This window comes from Brachycentrus maculatus, unplaced genomic scaffold (assembly GCF_059751285.1).
Source record: "Brachycentrus maculatus isolate JH-2025_06_01 unplaced genomic scaffold, ASM5975128v1 h1tg000418l, whole genome shotgun sequence".
NCBI lineage: Eukaryota > Metazoa > Arthropoda > Insecta > Trichoptera > Brachycentridae > Brachycentrus > Brachycentrus maculatus.
Window position 1 is genome coordinate 367,004 of NW_028281166.1, and position 7,205 is coordinate 374,208.

At 34.3% G+C, this 7,205-nt stretch overlaps 1 long non-coding RNA gene across 1 annotated transcript; it reads left to right on the forward strand.

Moving 5' to 3' along the window:
• Positions 1–262: 262 nt before the first annotated feature.
• On the forward strand, positions 263–6,825 carry LOC148302769 (uncharacterized). Its single transcript, XR_015838594.1, has 3 exons — positions 263–526; positions 2,979–3,266; positions 6,025–6,825. It is a non-coding gene; the product is annotated as an uncharacterized LOC148302769 (long non-coding RNA).
• The last annotated feature ends 380 nt before the right edge of the window (positions 6,826–7,205 follow it).

Consider the following 7,205-nt stretch of genomic DNA (forward strand, 5'->3'; position numbering starts at 1 on the left):
ACTAAATTCTAGTAAAAACGATATTATTCCGCTAGTAGTAAATTATACGGCCAATCGAACTAGGTAGATAACTAAAAGAAGAAGATGGTGCTACACACAAAAAGTGTAGTAAAAAAGTGTATAAACAAATAAATATCTTCGTTGCAATCCAAAAAAATAACTCCGGATGCGATGCTTGTCTGTGCTCGTTCCGAGTCGGAACAAGACAGACACGCATCGCGTCGCCGCGCGCCGCATTGGCCGTCCGACGTCCTCCCGCCAACCGACGAGTCTCCGATCACAGTTGGATGTTTGCGTTCGTTTTTTGTTTATCCGAGTTCAGCCGAACCGTAGATGAGGCGAAATCATTCAAATGTCAACATTGCGTCGGACTCGGAGATGTTGCGACGATTTTTGAAACAGCGAACTAAACCGTATAGATAAGCCCAACAGCGACTTACCGTCGACGGTGACTTGTAAGTCACCGCTTTGTTTTACAGCGACTTGGGTCGCTGCTTCACTTCGTTCATCTACGCGTCTGTCTTTGGTACGAATCACATTCTTTATAGATTTTTCTTTCTCTCTATAGGTATATCAAAAACATTTTATAAAAAAAAACATGTTGAATGACGGCTTCCCGAGCTTCCTTTCAGACCTCCCCAGCATAAACGTTCCATTTCCCGCAAACATCTTAACCATATTAACCTCCCCTAACAAACTTGTTTATAAAATAATTTGTAAATATCTTAAAATTAATTGTATAAATTTGTAAATGTGTATGATAACTCACTAAACATTTCTAATAAAACTAACCCCACTAACAGGAATACTAACACTTGTAAGTCAAATGTAAAAAGTGTAAATAAAAAATAACTCGACACTGGCTATAACACCCAAGTTGGGTGAAAAGCCATTAAAAAGAAGAAGAAGAAGATAAAAAAATATATATTTCACAATAGTACTTATAATGTCGAAACACGTATTGAGGGCTGAGTTCATTTATTGTCCGCAGTGATATAACAGTATCTCACTTATATTATGTGATGTTTATGGCTTAAAATATTTGTGAATTACTTTGATAACCTGTTTTTTGATAAATAATATTTTAATCATAAAATTTGTGATAAAAATACCCCAGCCTAATCGGTGCTATTTATTTGACGAAAGATTTATTGTTTCGGTATTTGAGAACGGATTTACTGATGAGGATCATCTAAATTATCGGATCTTACCCAATATAATTCATACGATACTTTGTGGTATCAACCTCAAAAAAAATATTTTCAAGTGAAAAAGTTTTATAAGGTTAGTCGTCTCTAGTCGAGACACGCTGCCAACACGTGCGCCTTACTAAGTAAGTAGGTATACACAAGCGCAGTTTTAAAATTCTATTTGTCTACATTTTCTTCATGTTTTCGGATTAACTGGGAAATAAATTATACGGGATTTTTTACAACATATATCCCGGAAAATCGGGATTGTACTGTATAAGAAAACTTATAATATGCAAACACTTTTTTTAGATGGGAGTTGCATAAAGTGACCATATTTATTTGCTTATTGGTTTCTTTTTATTTCTGAGCATTTTCCATACTTTTTTTTACTTTACTTTTTTTTCTTTTTATTTATACATAAAAACTTTGAAAAAATATGTGTTTTCTTGAAAATATATTGTATTACGTAAAAATTGGTAGATGTCCCGTTTTGAGGACAAAAATAAATGGTCAGTTTAGAGTTGCATCTATTTTTTACCTTGCTTATTATACTTATTAAGATGTGCAAGGTTTATAAATGATCTAAAGATCATTAAGTTATTTTTACCTTGCTTATTATACTTATTAAGATGTGCAAGGTTTATAAATGATCTAAAGATCATTAAGTTATTTTTACCTTGCTTATTATACTTATTAAGATGTGCAAGGTTTATAAATGATCTAAAGATCATTAAGTTATTTTTACCTTGCTTATTATACTTATTAAGATGTGCAAGGTTTATAAATGATCTAAAGATCATTAAGTTATTTTTTTTCTTCTAACTTAAAAAAGATGTTATATTTAAATCTGTGTTGGGAACAGGAGGTTGGGATCTAGTGTAGGCCAATCAGAAACTTGTCAGCATTTGCTCATTGCTGGGAGGAAACCACGCAAAACTCCTCAGAAGCCGGACTGTTGACAGTCATCAGCAGACCTTCCGTTCCACTAGAAGAGGGTTGTCCGAGCTTGGTTTATGGTACCAATGTCCTAAGCTAGTTATATCATGTATGATACCACCTCTCGTGACAGTTCCTTATGAACTATAACGGATCCGATGTCGGATAGGTCCTCACCCAGGCTCCTGCAACGCGCCTCCAGGCGTTGTTGTCTTTGAAGTTCACGTTCGTTTAGTCGAGCTGTAATCATTCAAATATCAATATAACTAGGACCAGGGTCGTCACTTTGCGGAGAATCGAGTTGCCGGTAAAAGTGGTGACCATCAAAGTCGTCGGTAAAAATCACTGATTTAAAAATATCGTTCATCTTAGTATTCAAAAGTTTTTGTTGTTGTTGTTGAATTGGAGAAATTGCTATAAACAACTATGAACCAGACGTTTAAATTTTTTAGCTATTCTGGTTTTGATCCTAATTTCTTCATTTCTTATTTTTTATATACACGGATGTGCTTCATGTATCATAGTAGACTGATACCTGATGCGGAGGGCTGATAACCTTTCCTTCATGTGTTAACGATCATGATAACACCGCGTTTATGTGTTGCAGTGTTATCTTGAACAATACCTTACATGGATCACTCCTGCGTTTAAGGGACCAGCCCAGGGTAATATTAAATAAATATTAGAGTCTAAAATCACTGATATTTATTTTCACAAGGGACCTCCAATACGGTAGCTAAATACGGTAACCATTACACCCATTTTAATATAATTGTTTATTTATATTATTAACTTAAAATACAATTTTTTTTCTGCTCAAACAATAATTATTTTATTATTAATTTACAGTGATGCCTCGCACAACGAAAGCTGCGCACAACGATATTTATGTTCGTCCATCACGCCACTCACGGACTGCATTCCGATGCAGGGAGAAGCAGCTGAGGACACTCGAGTGGTTCAGCGCACGAGCTCGTTGAAGAACACTAAGAAGAGCTGACAACTGTAGTGCCAAGTACTAGTAGTCCAGACACATGATGAAACTCAAAGAGAAGCTGACAACGAGGAGGAGCAATCGAACCAACCAATCTCAACGGCCGCCATCGAGAACATCCTGGTCAAATGGGTTTCTTCAAGGTATCAGAGTTTAACATAACCTAACAAATCTTAACTAAACCAAATAAACAACAAATGGCACCTCCTTTGCCACTCTGGTCTATTTGCGAAACCCTCTTCAGCTCCTCATGCGTTGAACAGCCCATGTCCTCGTGGCACGGTGATCATTGTAAGAACGTCAACTGGAAACTAGAAAAAAAATCATGGTCATGAAAAAAAAAAGTACACAATTGGCATAAAAACACATTTGTTTTATATAATAGAAACAGTTAAAAATATATTTGCTGTTGCATAGATTTGGCAACGTTGTAAAGGGTAAAATCAATCTGCGTCGTCGAAGGCAGCGCGGTGTAATTTTGCGTATCTGTGTTTTAACACACTAAGGACGGGTGTTTTGTACGTCGTTTTTTTAAATATTGATTCTTCTTATTTTGTAATACAATATTTTGTTCAGCAAAAATACACTTGGCTTTTAATTATTTTATTCATCTATTATTTGTCTATTATTAGGTGTATTTTGTAATACTTTGTCAGCAAAAATACACTTCGCTCTTAATTTTTCATAAATCAAAAGTATGGATAAAAAATCACTACTGATATCAATATAACTACAACACGGGGCCGATCCTTTTGGCGCGTCTCTTCAAGATAGTTGCGAGTGGGTGCCTTCTTTCTTCGATTATTCATAGTACAATAAATACTTCGTGGTTCGAGATGTGGTCTCTCCAGGATATTCCAACCATTATTCCATATGCGTTAAACAACACTGGCGACAAGGAGCACCCTTGCCTCACATCATGCCTAATTCTTGCTTCTTTGTTCATTGCCACGTCGAACTATAGCAGCTTCCTCTCTATGCAGTGTGTGAATTATACGTCTGTCCCTGTATTTTATGTTTATATCGTCATCACCTCCATTGTACCTTGTCAAATGCCTTTTCTTTGTCTATGAGTAAGGCAGTACAGTACTTATTATTTACTAGGTAATCTTTACCAGGTAATCTTTACTAGGTATATTACTTTAAGAGGTAATCCACTCACTAGAGCAGACAATTCTGCATCATAAACTTAAAAGCAATTTCAACATCTACAAACGAAAAAGGATTAGTAATAGAAAAATAAATCATAAAAAATAAAAATAAAATACATATATTTTTATCTCGAATTAAGCTTAAACTGGGGTTATCAGAACTCGTGATAGGCCAAGACGCTAGGACTCGATTGTTCACATAATGGTTTGATCAGCTCTGACAGGAAATTCACAGCGAATGCATAGTATTTGCTTTGTTGTGAGTAGAGTTAAATATTAGTATACTCGTATTATAAAGAAATATTTGTCGCAAACGATCTTCCCTCGGAAGTTTTGGGGTTTATATAATCTTAAATGTCTTTGTTGATTGGAAATAATGGCAACGAATATCGAGACACGGATCAACAACGTAATCGAGTTTTCCTTTTGTTGAAAATGTCAATTAAAAATGTTATGAAGCTTTAGGAAGTCGATACGAAAATAATAACGCGTCTGAAGAAACTGTCAATGATAACAAACGGAAATTAAGGCACTTTGCAAATCCATCCCGAGCAATACAAGTTTTGTTATGAAAACATAGTAAATTTTGCATGCCCTTATCATAAAATGAGAGCGAAATTAAGTATACAGTGGAACCTCTTATAACGAGCATAATTCGTTCTAGCATCGTACTCGTTAAATGAAACGTGTTTTCCCATAGAAATCGATGTAAAATACGATAATGCATTCCATGCCGTAAGTATGGTCTTTTAAAAAAAAAAATTATTAACGTTTATTCAAAGAAGATAACTTATAAATTGTTAAGGAGTGACAACTTGGAAACAATTCAGATTTGAAAATAACCTAAATAAAAATATGAGTTTAAGACAAATAATTAATTCCTTTAAACTAGAAAACCGTCACATTTATTACACTTTACATTACACTTTTTGTTTTTACAGACATTTGTTTTTACAGACGCTTAAAAATTTGGCGAAAACATGTCACATCATTATCATTGAATAAATTTGTTGCACGAATAGCCACCTTAGAATGATCCTTATTATACGATGCTACAGTTTCCTATAAAAGTATAGGATATGCTGAAAGCAGCATTTCTCTTATTGTGCTAGAAGATTATTGATCTGCTACTTCCTCCTCCTCCATTAACAATTTCTCCTCCATAATTTCTTGCTGTGAAACATGATGCAACTCCATAAGCTCTTCGGTGGTCAGCTCTTGGCTGTGCTCTTTCACAGGCCCTTCAATATCGTTGTTATCCACCAAGAGTCCCATGATATTGACTAGTGACACAATCTCGTTGACTGTAGACTTCACAGGTACTGTTTCAAAAATACAACACTCAATGGCCAAAGTTTTTTCCAAGCATAAGTGAGGGTCTTCTTGGGAAGTCCTTCCCGAGCCACGAAAGTCCCGGCTCACAAGTGAATGTCGCGAAAAGGGGACTTGCTCTTTCTCTGCTTGTTATGCGAAATGTCGCTCGTTCAGAGAGCAAACTTTTCACATTCTTTGTTTGTTATGCGAATTACTCGTTATGTTTACGTTCCACTGTAGTTACTATGTGAAATAACTGATTCGTGCGTTGCTTTTACCCTGTTGCACGTTCATCGTGTGTATCATAATATTAGTAGAAACGTGTTTCATTTCAAATAATGATCAGATAATCGATGGCAATTTTATAAGTGCTTGCTTTTTAGTTGTAATAACTATTTTAGCTAATTAATTAATTCATTGCTTGTGTTGTTTTCAGCAATCACAAACTACACAGATGTTACAAGAACAAAAAAAAACATAAGTATTTACATTTTTACGATGTGGTGCACATGGAAGTGAACAATCTCGCGGTGGTTACTATTTACATACATACATGGATCTTCGTTGTTTGAGCGTACGTACATAATGTTTTTAAATAAATATATTGATTCTCTTAATATTACAATGTGTATTTTATTTTTATAAATCAAATAATGATTATTAAATCGATAATATTCTCGACCATATACAAACAATACTTGTGTATGTATACAGTTTCCTCCGTCTACCACAACTTTATTCAATTTTTAATAACGGACTGCTTACGCTTCACCATCCATAATTTTCTCGTGGTTTTAGGTAAAGTAAATAGCGAATTCTCCAAATAATATCTGTGCATGATATTCCTACTTTTATACTACAACAACGTAAAACGCTGTCGAGATAATATAACGAGAGTATTTCCACACTGAATCTAAGAATATGCAATGTGAAAATATTTAAGTATACATTTCAGGTATCGCATTTGTAGTAATAATTTTATACAAATAAATGAATTCAATTAATGTCACTCAAATATTCAGTTATTTTCTAACATAATACATACTTCTATAAATATTCAATACATACTCGTACATACTAAGAAAATATCGATCACCTACTACAGACTACATGTAGATAAGTCCGGTCAGTGCAGTAATGATATTAATACGTATACATATAACATATTTCGTAACAACAACAAAAACGGGGCCATTTCATTCCTGTCGTCAAATTATAAGTGCAGAACAACTCTGAATTCTTTTCGACAGACTTGATTTTAAAAGATTAATAGTAAAATAATAAAAAGTAGATGTCGAAAAGAAATGGCGCCGACAAAATATTTGTAGATGGTTTATTATTCCCTTACCTTCGAGCAAAACGTCCATACGGCATACTTACATCAAATTTATATACTACATATAAACATTAAATACAAATAACCCTTAATGAAACCGGATGGTAAAATATGTCAATAAGTATAAAAGATCAATGTTGTGCCTTGTATATTCGATTTTGATCGAGGCAATGTTTTTATCTTTTTCTGTGGTCTCCCCTAGCTTAATTTTTTTCCCAAATGTTGGAGATGTTATTTACGGTTTTTGCAAAATCCTTAATATGTGTCATACGAAATTCATC